At 44.4% G+C, this 12,783-nt stretch overlaps 1 long non-coding RNA gene across 1 annotated transcript; it reads right to left on the reverse strand.

Annotated features, from left to right (window-relative positions):
• Nucleotides 1-658: 658 nt before the first annotated feature.
• LOC134296515 (uncharacterized) lies at nucleotides 659-11,649 on the reverse strand. The gene is made up of 2 exons (XR_010003296.1): nucleotides 4,100-11,649; nucleotides 659-2,036 (listed from the first exon to the last, which is right to left on the reverse strand). It is a non-coding gene; the product is annotated as an uncharacterized LOC134296515 (long non-coding RNA).
• Nucleotides 11,650-12,783: the final 1,134 nt, after the last annotated feature.

Consider the following 12,783-nt stretch of genomic DNA (forward strand, 5'->3'; position numbering starts at 1 on the left):
CATTTCTAAATCTGGCTGATATATTGAGAAAGCCACTAAGTGTTCTGAAACATCAACAGGTCTTAAATGATTTAGGAATTTTTGAATGTACTATGTAAAATGTACTGTTTTTCTTCTTAATGCAAGGAGGGGTATTGCTGCATATGCATGTATTTGACTAAGTTTCTGTGGGATCGCGACTTGTATGTGTGTGTTAAGGGGAAAATACCTGGTCAATCACAATTCATAGTTGGGTAATTAGAACAATCAAGGATAACAAGCTTGAACTACTCCCTGAATGGGGTGTAACTTGGGGAATGTTTGTAATGCATTTTGGGACTTACTGAATCGCTTGCTTCAGAACTTACTCGGACCCTCTATGCTTGTCTCCTTGTATCATTGAATGAAGAAGAAATCGCCAAAGAAGATGCATGTATGCAAAGAACTTTATGTGAGTTTGTTGTTCCAGATGGACTGAGTTATTTTGAAACTGGAGGTTTTGTGTTTTGAAGCTACTTGTTTAATTTTCTCCTTAACTCTGCTACTTAAGAGTAAACTTTGATTTTCCCATTTTCCTGACTTGTATTTGCTCATTGTGGATGCAAAAAAGGGCTGGATAAGTCTGGACAGGACTGCATGCATTTTGTTTTTTCACAAACTCGTAACAAGACCCACTTGGTTCTTTTAACCAAAATGAATGTTTATTTATTTTTAAAAAAACTTTCAAATATAAAAGGAAAAAGTAATATAATGTTTGTAAAAATAACATGTTTCTGTTGAATTACTGATAAATCTAAATGATGCATAAGCAACTAATTTAATTCACATGATCCCTCTCTGAATGCCATCTTCTGCCTTGCAGACCTCAAGCAGTTCAGTGGTATACTCTCCAATTTGCTTAATCATCTACAGAGTGATTAAGCAAATTGGTAGACAATTAGAGCACAACTAGAAGAAAACGCTAGATAAATGCAACTGAACTACACCAGACTTACTTAGTGACGCTGAAGTTACTTTTCTGATTCAATTCCTTCCTTTATATTCTATCCGGTAGAACTTAGTAGAGTGGTTTGGGAGTCTTTTACATACTGTATGAGCCATTTATGGTCCACTGTAACTTGTTTAAGAGGAATTTTGAGGATAAATTTCTACCTATTGGGATTTGTGGTCATTTTTTAGCATATTAATCTCAAAAGGTTCCAGTTTTGTTGGCTGGATTATTGTTAATATGTACAGATATGGTGATTATATGGGATTGAATGACTACTTGTAACATACCCTTTACAGAAAGAACATTTTTAGCAAATTCTTCCTTCATTGCCTGCCGGGCGAGATGGCGCCTTTCCAGCATTTCAATTAGCCGAGGAAGAGTCTGGTCATCGTTGATGTCCAGAAGTTCGCAGGATGGCAACAGGGGAAAACTCTGCAGGAGCATCTCCATGGCAGACCTTTCTCTATTTCTGTCAACGGGTCCTCCTCAGCTCCAGCTCCTGGGAGAGCTCTTCCCAAAAGGCCTGGTTCTTAAAGCGACGGCCAGCCATCAGCTCACAGAGAGGCTTGTTGGCATGTCGGGCCACCTCCACTTCCTGAGTGACCTCTGCAAATCACATGACTTGTAGGCTCTCATAGTCTTCAGCCTTTGGGTTGACACAATCGTGTGAACTTTCCCTTCCCCGTCGAAGTAGTTTTTGAAAAGATGTGTCAAGTTTGAGTCTTTGGTTTTCACGCAGGACTTCAATACAGGAGCCTGGGTCAGTTTGATCCGGAATACACTGTGTGAACGGCTTGACCCTCGATTCAGCTGCATGTTCGCAATGTGCCTCTTCTTTTGGTCTCTCCAGAAGACTTCAAAGGCTTCTTTGGTAGACTTGACTTCCACATCCATGCATCCTGCCATGTACATGTTGTGGTTCTGACCTTCCTGGAGAATTCTGGATTGTGGAATCTTTGGCTTGGTGTGGTCAAGGGGAGTTTCGTCCAAGAGGTCATAAAGGTAGTTATTATAGAGCTTGACGTAGGAAACAAAAATGCTGTAGACGTTGTCTTTGTCAATTTCCCTGTAAAGTAAAAAATAGGTCAAAAAGTATTCTAAACATTTTGTTAATGAAAGTAAATAAATAAGATTTATTATTTAAACCCACCCACTCCCCCGAATCAAAATCCTGGCTATGGGCCTGGAGGGAGCAATTAGGGAACTATTAAGAAACTTCTCACAAAGGCAGGGGGCAATCCTTATTTCAAGATCCCAGCCACTGCCCACAATAAGCACGTATGCCCGCGCATATGAGGCAAAGAGGCACTGAGGGGAGAGTGATGGTAGAAACCTCACAAACTCTAGTAGTGCAGTTCACAACTTGAAGACACTATCTTTATTGAAACAAATGTTTATGAATTCTTTGGCAAATATGCGTACCTTGCTACAAAGGTTCTCTTCTTCAGTTCCACTTGGTAATACACATTCTTTTCTTTTAACAATATATATATCTCCTTAGCCTTTTTGACTGGGCACTTAAAACACAAAAGTTACTCTTCACTATAGTCAAACTGACTGAAAATTAGTCTCAAAGGGTTCTCTGTTTCTCACAACTCTACTCAACTGAGGACTCCGACGTGAAACAGTCACTTTTTACTTCAATATACAGTGGAAGCTACTAAGATGAACACATACATATTCCATCTAGCTCTCCGGCTAGAAACCTCCCTAACTAGAAACACAGATAACTTTTAAAATATTCCCTCCTTTTTCCTTTCAGCTAGCTCCACCCCTTTCTTGCTAGCCTTTACAAATACAGTAGAACCCCGGTACTCCGAGTTAAACCGGCGGACCTCAACTCGGTCAACCGGATAACTCGGATTACCAGGCGGGACGAAGGCTGGAGCGGGAGGCGCTGCAAACGCCTCCCGGTTCAATCCTCATCCCCATGGAGAGGCCTCTCCATGGGTACGAAAGCTGGAACGGGAGGCGCTGCAAACGCCTCCCGGTTCAGTCCTCGTCCCCATGGAGAGGCCTCTCCATGGGTAAGAGGGCTGGATCGGGAGGCGCTGCAAACGCCTCCCAGTCCAGCCTTCGTCCCCATGGAGAGGCCTCTCCATGGGTAAGAGGGCTGGATCGGGGGGCGCTGCAAACGCCTCCCAGTCCAGGCTTCGTCCCCATGGAGAGGCCTCTCCATGGGGACGAAGGCTGGACTGGGAGGCGTTTGCAGCGCCTCCCGAGCCAGCCCTCGTCCCCATGGAGAGGTCTCCCCGCGGTTGGGAGCACCCCCCGCAACGAAGGGGCTCTCCCTCCCTTTGGCGGAGGCCTGGAGCCAGGGAAGTGACTCCCGCTTCCCTGGCTCCAAGCCTTCGCCAAATGAAGAAAGCCCCTTCGTTCGGCTGGTGGGTGAACGGGGAGGGCCACAAAAGCCCTCCCCGTTCGCCCACCCGCCCGTGCCTTGGCTCCTTTGTCACGCCGGGGCGGCAACACCGGTACCCGGCGAGGCGAAGGAGTCGGACGTGCGTGTTGCTAGGTAGATAACAAGCTACCTAGCAACACGCACAGGGCGCTCGCCCCTTGGGAGGTGCCTCCTGCGTGTTGCTAGGTAGCTTACTATCTACCTAGCAACACGCAGGGGCCACCTCCCAAGGGGCGAGCGCCCGGTGCATGTTGCTAGGTAGCTTGCTATCTACCTAGCAACACGCACGCCAGCGAGCAGGTGAACAGGGAGGGCCTTTACGGCCCTCCCTGTTCACCTGCTCGGATTGCACGGAGGCTCGAACGAGCGGGGTTTTATTGTAATTACATTTCTACAGCAGTAGCTACATTACCATGGCAACACACAGCCAATCAGAAGTAGCTATCTCCTGACTACCTTTACCATTAAACCAACATTAATAACATAAACAAAAATCCCCATTATAATTAGATTTTCCATTACATACGCCCCTATCCTTAAAAATATTGCGGATGATGAGAATATAACTCATAGGAAGCAATATGAAAGTTTTAAATTTCAGAGGGACATATAAGATATTTATATTAACATTTAGATCATTACATTTTCATCATCAATTATATATCAATAACATACATTTTACATTACATCATTACATCATACCTAAATATTCATCATGTAACACTTACCAATGTTATCCTTTCCAATCTAAACAAAAAGACAATAAGTATATTTCCTGGAAAAAAATACATTTTAACAAAGGTAATACAGATGAGGGGGACGTGGGTTTAAAAAGAGAATTTTCAGAGATACTTCTAATGACATATGTTTTGATTAACCTAATTTGCAAAAGGCTTTTGTGAGGCCTGTGTCTGAGAGAAAATGCTGACGTTTGGGGGAAAATGTTGTTGCAGAAAAGGAAGTTACTTTTCAAGAATACAAATACATCAGGACTGGACTGGTTAGCCAACACTCCCTAAGGTTCCCAGCAGTTTAGAACCTAATGCTTGCAACAAGAAGTAGATAAGCAAGTGCTGAGATCAGGGTCAATAACATGAAAGCACCATTGTCTAAAGAATCACATGTTGTTACAACAAAGAAAACCAATGGAATTGTATGATGGTTAAGATGCTTGTGACGTAGCCAATATTAGACGAATGGGGTAAATTATCTTTGTAAGCCAATAAGAATATGTTTTCTACTTTCTGTAAAAGTGATAAAAACCTTGCAACCATTTTCCAGGTTACAACAAATCCTTTGATTACATTGCTATATGCATTATTTGTTGTTATTGCTATGCTCGCAATAAATAGCTTTTTGAAGTTTGAAGATCCAACTTTCGTGGTGTCCTTCCTCTCTCTCTCCACTGAAAAGGGCCTCCTGCTTTTGACTGTGGATTAAAAGGAGTATTTTTAGATCTTTGCCCCTTCATTTCTGGTAGCAGAGGATGGTTTTCTGAGGGTGACATGGAAGGCACTGGCAGAAAGAGGTAGTTGTGACCTACGGCTTCATTGCCCTTCTCTGGTTGACGAGAGGGAGGGGGGGCTGCTTGCATGTGAGCAGAGCCCAAAATAAATAAAAGAAACAGCCACCTGGCTTTTTTTTCCCCCCAACTTGCCTTCAATAGGCCAGCCGGTTGGATTGCTGCAAAGGCTCCAAGAGAGAAACCCTGGGTTGAAAAAGGATGCATGAGTACTGCTGAAATGATTTAAAACACACACAGTATAGCCAGCAGGAAAAGTCTGCAGGAAAATTCCTTTGGGCTGGAGTTGTGTGGGAGAGTGAACAGAGATGCTCTAAAAAAATCACTTCCCGAGAAGAGATAAAAGAAAACTTGAATAGGAATGTGGTGTCAGGGACCCCACATCATTTTGCCCAGAAAATGCATGAAGGCTCTGTTGCCACATATGATTTATGTGGGGGAGGGAATTGTAAGGACGGGTCCCTTTATAGGGAAATTGCAAAGAAATGATATTATGGTGGAATTGTTTTGTGTTTACAGAGAGCTTTTGAAATGTGTTAAAACTGCATCCAGAGAGAGAGGATTTGACTTTGCTTGTTTTCTAAATGCGGCAAGTTTTCCAGAAGTTAAAACTTGTGCTCAAGGAGAAAGAAATCAGAGCTAAGGGGGAGAGTTGCTTAAAGATAAGGACCAAGGTTGCCTTTCCTTTCCTGCCATTACTATAGCAACCAACTCCTTTCTAAACAACTTAACCTTAAAGGAGCTGTTCAAGGATAAAAGGAAAGGATCCTTTTTTCCCCCTAGAGATTCACGTGATCATGACCCCGAATCCCAAAAGAGTCACAGAGGCTAGTGCTGATATCCACAAGAAGTTGCAAGGACAGTCTCAATTAGCAGGAATGAATTGAAGTAATTCACAGAAATTGCCACTCAAGTTTACCAGGAAAGGGAGGTAGCAGAGAAGAAGGAGAAAAAAGAGAGCTAAGCAAGAGCATTTTATAGCGATTCAAGTCTGATTCAAGTCTGTGTTAGAATATTTCTTCCCTGTCATTTTAGTTAAACAAAAACTGTATTTTTCAAAGGGACCCTTGGCTGAACACCTGGAATAGAGAATAGCCAAGCAACTAAAGGTTAGCAATAGAAGTTACGGACACTGTACAAGTTGAAAATGTGACTTTAATGAAAAAAGGCCAATGGGGTGATCTGGCTCCAAATAGGTGTTCTAAAAGGTTTTGAATGCTCTGAAATCTGTCATTAGTGCTGTTTTCTGAATACTCGCTGTTTTCCGGCTGTATCTTCAGACTGTGGCTTTTGGCTTGCATGTCACATGTTTTCTTGACTTGATTCAGATATGGAAGTGCTTGGGAAAGTGATAGAAACGTGTGAATGCGTGAAAATGAAAGAGGTCTGGACATTTGCCCAGATAGCTGAACTCTTTGTTCTCAGAAGAGGAAAAAATGGTTTTGGACAATTGCATTTTAAAAATTGCCTATACTTCCAGATATATGTGGACTATCTGTTTAATATATTTTAAGTGTTTATAAGATTTTAACAAAATGAGAATACAATGTTGGAATTGTTACTGTCAGGTGAAAACTTTGCCTGTAATAATTCTTCAGGACAAAAGGGGGAGAACTCGAGACTTGCTTTTGTGGCTTTGTGCCCCCCCCCCCCCTTCTACAAACTGATGCTAGATCTTTGGACATTGCTGATTATGATTTAGTTCAAAGGGGGAAAATGTGTGGACAGAGAGTTTTTAAAAGTTTTTTTTGAGCTGTTTTGAAATACTGTTTTGTAGAAGGAACGTTTTGGAAGCAAAATTCAACAGAGACATTTGGAAAGAATCAGTGGCTGGGAGCCTAGAGGCATGGGCCATACAGTTTGGAAAAGTCTTTCGATTTGTATATTGATGAAGATGATGGTTTTGGAGAGACATGGCAGAGACTCAAGGCAAGATTGTTCCTAGAATAGAAATTGGCTGTAAAAAGTGCTTCATACTGTGACCACGGTTATGGATTACAAAGGAAGTTATTGGTTGCAGAGGTAAAGTATTTTTGGATGAGAAAGAATGGCCCTACATTTTTTGTTTTATTTTTTTACTGATAGTGCTTTTCAAAAGGGAATTTGCAAATGACTTTTTTTCCCAGTAGAACTGATTTTTTATTATTGATACAACAAACCCTTGAATAGCTTTCACCCAAGTATAGAAAGTTCTCTTTTTGGGAACAAAAGCATGATGCAATTGATTATGCTTCATGTTGCCTCTAATGAAATTGACACTGATAGTTGGATTCCCTGGAAGAAAGACTATTGAGAACAATGGTAGTTCTGTAAGATGTGGATCCTGGACTTTTGCTATTCTGGCCCAGCGCACAGATTCTCTTCTTGTATCCCCCTGAAATTAAAATCAAATCCATCACCTGGCTATCTAAAAATAATAACAACAATGCTTGGCGGTTGCTGATAACATTCGATGATGCTATTATGTCTAAAAACATATATGCACTCAAGTCCAGGTTATGTAAGTGGTAGGCTTGCTCAAATAATTCGTTTTCCCCGTTAACCGTTATTAATTCGTTATTTTCGTTTGTTTTGAAGCAATTTTGAAGCATTGGTTGTCCACACGTCTGGATATCGCGGTTTCGAATCGCGAGAGGCCGTTTTTCGTTATGTCATCGTTTTTTTCGTTAGGAAAAAAAAGCTTTTGCAAATCACCCAAACTCCCACCATTCAGGCCCTTTCCTTTTGCCCCTCAGCAAAAGGGGCGTCACGGGCTCAGCCAATGGGAGGTGGCGAGGGGGAAGGAGGCCGAGGAGGAGGAGGAAGACGGAGGGGGGAAATGGCCGCCGCCGCCACCGCCTCGCCTCAGCTCAGGCCTGGTGTCTCTCTGTGAGGCGGGAAGGCAGCGGATGGAGCCGGGAATGGAGAGACCGAGAGAGACAGAGAGGGGCCTGGCGGTGAGGTTTTGACATCTGTGCGAAGCTAGGCAAGTGGGGTTTATATATCTGTGGAAGGTCCAGGGTGGGAGAAAGAACTCTTGTCTGTGGGAGGCAAGTGTGAATGTTGCAATTGGTCACCTTGATTAGCATTGAATAGCCTTGCAGCTTCAAAGCCTGGCTGCTTCCTACCTGGGGGAATCCTTTGTTGGGAGGTATTAGCTGGCCCTGATTGTTTCCTGTCTGGAATTCCCATTTTCTGGGTGTTGTTCTTTTACTGTCCTGATTTTAGCTTTTCTGTAGCTAAAAATGCATATAAAATTGATTCTATAGGGAGGATAAATGATTGGATTTCAACTCCTACAGCTTAGCTTTCTCTGCCAATAATGGTACCATATCAAACTAAACCTCCCAAGATTCTGTAGCAGTGAGCCATCTTGGATATTGTAAGGGATTTTTTATTATTATTATTATTATTATTATTATTATTATTATTATTATTATTATTAGACCTTGCTCCCAGGAAGGTGCTTTCGCTGTGGCTCCCAACTTATCTATCTACCTTTCCACATATTCTCCACATTGTGTGTATGTGTATGTATATTATATATACATGAGCCTCGATGGCGAAGTGTGTTAAAGCACTGAGCTGCTGAACTTGCAGACCGAAAGGTCCCAGGTTCAAATCCCGGGAGCAGAGTGAGTGCCCGCTGTTAGCTCCAGCTTCTGCCAACCTAGCAGCTTGAAAACATGCCAATGTGAGTAGATCAATAGGTACCGCTCTGGCGGGAAGGTAATGGCACTCCATGTAGTCATGCCGGCCACATGACCTTGGAGGTGTCTATGGACAACACTGGCTCTTGGGCTTAGAAATGGAGATGAGCACCAACCCCCAGAGTCAGACATGACTGAACTTAACGTCAAGGGATACCTTTACCTTTACCTATACACACACACACACACATTATGCAGGGACTATATACACAGTATATATAACACACACACCAATTTAACAAAGTTTCAGCCACAAAAACAAAGTTTCTGAAGTAGAACAATGACTTTCACAGTAAAGACAACCCAATTTAACAGGAAATAAGACTTTCAAACCAGGAACAGATTTCTGCAATTATTAAAAAAATGGTTTATTATAAAAGCTATGAAAATTCGCCAAAAATCAGAGGATAAGGGAAACGTTCCAAATTTTGGTGAGCTATCAGTGTTAAATGTGTTCTACCACTGTACCAAGTTGGAAGAAGATCACTCAAAAAATGAAGGTGGGAGAGTCCTGTAAAGTCCTCTCCCTCTGTGCTGTTTTTGGGAATTGCGCATGCGCGTCCGCCATTAACGAATTAATTTAGAAAATAACGAATTTTCGTTAATTTCGAATTTTTTGGGGGGCCAAATTCGGAAATACCATCAGAAACGAAAAACTGCCCCCCTCTAGTTTTGAAACAAGTTTAGAATCAAATTTTTCGTGGATCGATCAAGCCTAGTAAGTGGGGTATTTTGGTAAGAAGAGTTTTTCAAGATATTGTCATCCACCCACTACTACCTGGACTGAGAGGAACAGCCCAAAGAAATAGCTGTTAAAAAAAAATCATTTCAGGACCTCAATCCCAGCATCTCAGGCTCACGAAAGCGAGCTAACTTGTAAATTGAGACACTCCCCACATTGCCGAAAACCCAGAAAGAGCCCCAAATAGCAACTCCAGTCTGCCCTCCTCTCTTGGCCTACACCTCTTCTGGAGATGAATTTATTCCACAAAGCTCCGCCCAAAGAGGACTCTCCCCCCCCCCTCCTCCAGGACCGGCTATATATTGACAAATCCTCTCCAAGTTTAAATGAGACCATCCAGGGATATAATGTTTTCCAGAGCCGGGGGTCCACCATTGAGACTATACTGGGGAGGCGGAGATGCGATCAAACATACCAACTCAGGGAGAAGCACAACAGAGTTCTTGCAACCCTGAAGCAAGATAGGTTAGAGAACCAGCATGACAGTCCCCCTGGGTTTAAGGTTTAAGGTTCTGCTGTTAAATGCTAGGTCTGTGAACGGTAAAACAGCTGCCATTCAGGACTTAATCCTGGATGAAGTAGGAGACCTAGCATGCATCACTGATACCTGGTTGGATGAGCTGGTGTCACGACCCAGGCTGCAGAGCACCAATAACCATACACAGAGGCCAGAATCTATCTAATATCTTTATTAAGGAAATATATAAAGTTAGTAAAAGCAAGTGTATGAAATAGTTCAGAAGTAGACCTTTCAGGAAAGGTCAAAATTAGTCCCAAGAAACAATGTCCAATATGAAATATTAAGGTCCAAAGTTGTAATCCAATAACCGAAACACTCACTTTGCCAGGCAAAGTGAGGGGAGATGACCAGGTCCTTTAGTCCATGAACTTGAGCAAGGCTAGGAAATAACTTGAAACAAGGCTTGATACAAGGCAACAAGGCACGGGGAGCGAGAACAAGATCCGTGGAATTACTTGGCAAAATCCGGAAGACAAGGCAAGGCTGAGTCCTGGAAAACAAGGCAAGGTCCGTGGAGGTAAACAAGGCTGGAAACGGGAACGAAGGCTTGGAAACGGAGCGAAGGCTTGGAATCAGGAACAAGGCTTGAAACAGGAACGAGGCTTGGAAACGGAGCGCGCTGTCCACACACAACTTACTCCAGTAGCTGACGAATTGACTCCGCAAGATGCCTTTGTGGGTAAAACACCTAAATAGGGTCTAGTTTTCCCACCAAAGAGCAGTTCTCTGGGGAACTAGAAACGAAAGCTAATCTCTGAGTCCAGATGCATGACTCCTTAAGGTTTCCCATGGAAAGCAGGCTTAATCAGCTGAATTCTTAGCAGCTATCCTAGCACTCCTACGAGAGGCCGCTTGAACTGCTCTCTGATGTTTACAAAACTCGTGGCGAGAAAACACAGGAGATTTAGACTCAGGGCTTGTTTGACAGATTTCTGGAAGACAAATCTCTTGCAGGTGCAAGGTTCCCAAATCTGGCTGGGAAGGTTCCAATTCTGACTGAGACGGTGAAAAACCCAAGTTCTCCTCTTCATCTGGGACTACAGTGCCATGAACGGGACTACATGGCCCATGACTCATCACAGCTGGGGGGGGGGGGCGGTAAACCTTACCCAGCTCTGTCCACCAGGCTTCGGAGTGCATCAGCAGGCCAGACCTGGGGGACGGGGTTGCGGTGGTCTATCGTGATTCCATCGTCCTGACCAGGTGCCCTGTTCTGCAATTTTCAGGATTCGAATGTGTCCATCAGAAAGTGAGTAACGGGGACAGTTTGGGGCTTCTACTTGTGTACCAACCACAGTAGTCTCCCTGCCAGAACTTGCGAGGGTGATCTCCAACGTGGTATTGGAGTCTCAGCGGTTTATCGTGCTGGGAGACTTCAACGTCCACGCGGAGCCCGCCCTGTCTGGCGCAGCTCTGGACTTCATGGCTGCCATGACGACCATGGGACTGTCCCAAGTGATATCAGGGTCCACCCATGTAGCTGGCCACACTTTGGACCTAGTCTTTGTTGCGGACAGGGGAAATGTCGGTGTGGAAGAGCAAAAAATTCTTCTATTGTCATGGACCGATCATCACCTGATCAGCTTTAGACTTACTGTAACCTCTAACCTCCGCAGGGGTGGTGGGCCCATTAAGTTGGTCCACCCCAGGAGACTTATGGATCCGGCTGGATTCCTGGCATCTCTTGGGGATTTTCCTGCCATGCTGGCTGACGATCCTGTTGATGCCCTGGTAGATCTCTATAACATGGAGGTCTCTAGGGCAATAGACACGATTACCCCTGAGCGTCCCCTCTTGTCACAACGATCGAGCGTACGAGGCAGGGGCTAGAGAGCCTTGGTGGAGGACTCGAAGTGTATCCGACCGAACACAGGCTAAAGCCTCTCTTAAGGCATACTCCATGGCAATGCGTGCAGCCAGAAAGGCTTTCTCGACTGTGCATATTGCGTCTGCAACTAATAGACCAAGAGAGTTATTTCGGGTGGTCAGGGAGCTCATCCATCCACCTGAGGGGGAGGGGCCTTCTGATCACCTGACAACCTGATGTGTTCGCACATCATTTTGCAGACAAAGTCGCTCGAATTTGCTCCAACTTGGACGCTGGCGTTAGCGCAGAACCAGGGGATGTTACCGAGGCACCTGTCTGTCAGGTTTTATTGGATTCGTTTCAACTTGTTCAGCCTGATGACGTTGACAAGGTTCTTGGAGCGGTGAGGGCGACCACTTGCATCCTAGATCTTTGCCCATCTTGGCTTATCAAACTTGCCGGTGGGGGGCTGGCTGATTGGTCATCAACGCCTCTTTGCAGCAAGGGCATGTCCCATCTTGCCTTAAAAAAGTGATTGTGAGGCCCATATTAAAGAAGGCGACTTTAGATTCATTATTATTGAACCATTACCGGCCAATCTCCAACCTCCCATTTTTAGGCAAGGTCCTGGAGAGAGTAGTTGCTTCTCAGCTCCAGGAATTCTTGGATGAGACCGATTATCTGGATTTGTCACACTCTGGCTTCAGACCTGGTCATGGGACTGAAACAGCTTTGGTCGCCTTGGTGGATGACCTCCGCAGGGAACTAGATAGGGGGAGTGCATCCCTTCTGGTTCTCCTGGACATCTCAGCGGCTTTCAATACCATCCACCATGGTATCCTTCTGGGGCGGCTCTCGGGAATGGGTCTTGGGGGCATTGCCTTGCAATGGCTCTACTCCTTCCTGGGGGATCGTACCAGATGGTGAAGCTGGGGGACACCTGCTCGGACCCTTGGCCTTTGACCTGTGGGGTCCCATAAGGTTCACACACAGAAATGCGAGATTCTTACGTGTAGGGGCCTTTAAAGTCTTCTCCGTCAAGACACAGCTTCTGCCAGCTCCTTGGCTTGCTGCAATTGGTGATAACCCTTGGGCTTAAGATGTCCGTCTTCTTCTTTTCTCGCATAAAGGT

This window comes from Anolis carolinensis, chromosome 1 (assembly GCF_035594765.1).
Source record: "Anolis carolinensis isolate JA03-04 chromosome 1, rAnoCar3.1.pri, whole genome shotgun sequence".
Lineage (NCBI taxonomy): Eukaryota > Metazoa > Chordata > Lepidosauria > Squamata > Dactyloidae > Anolis > Anolis carolinensis.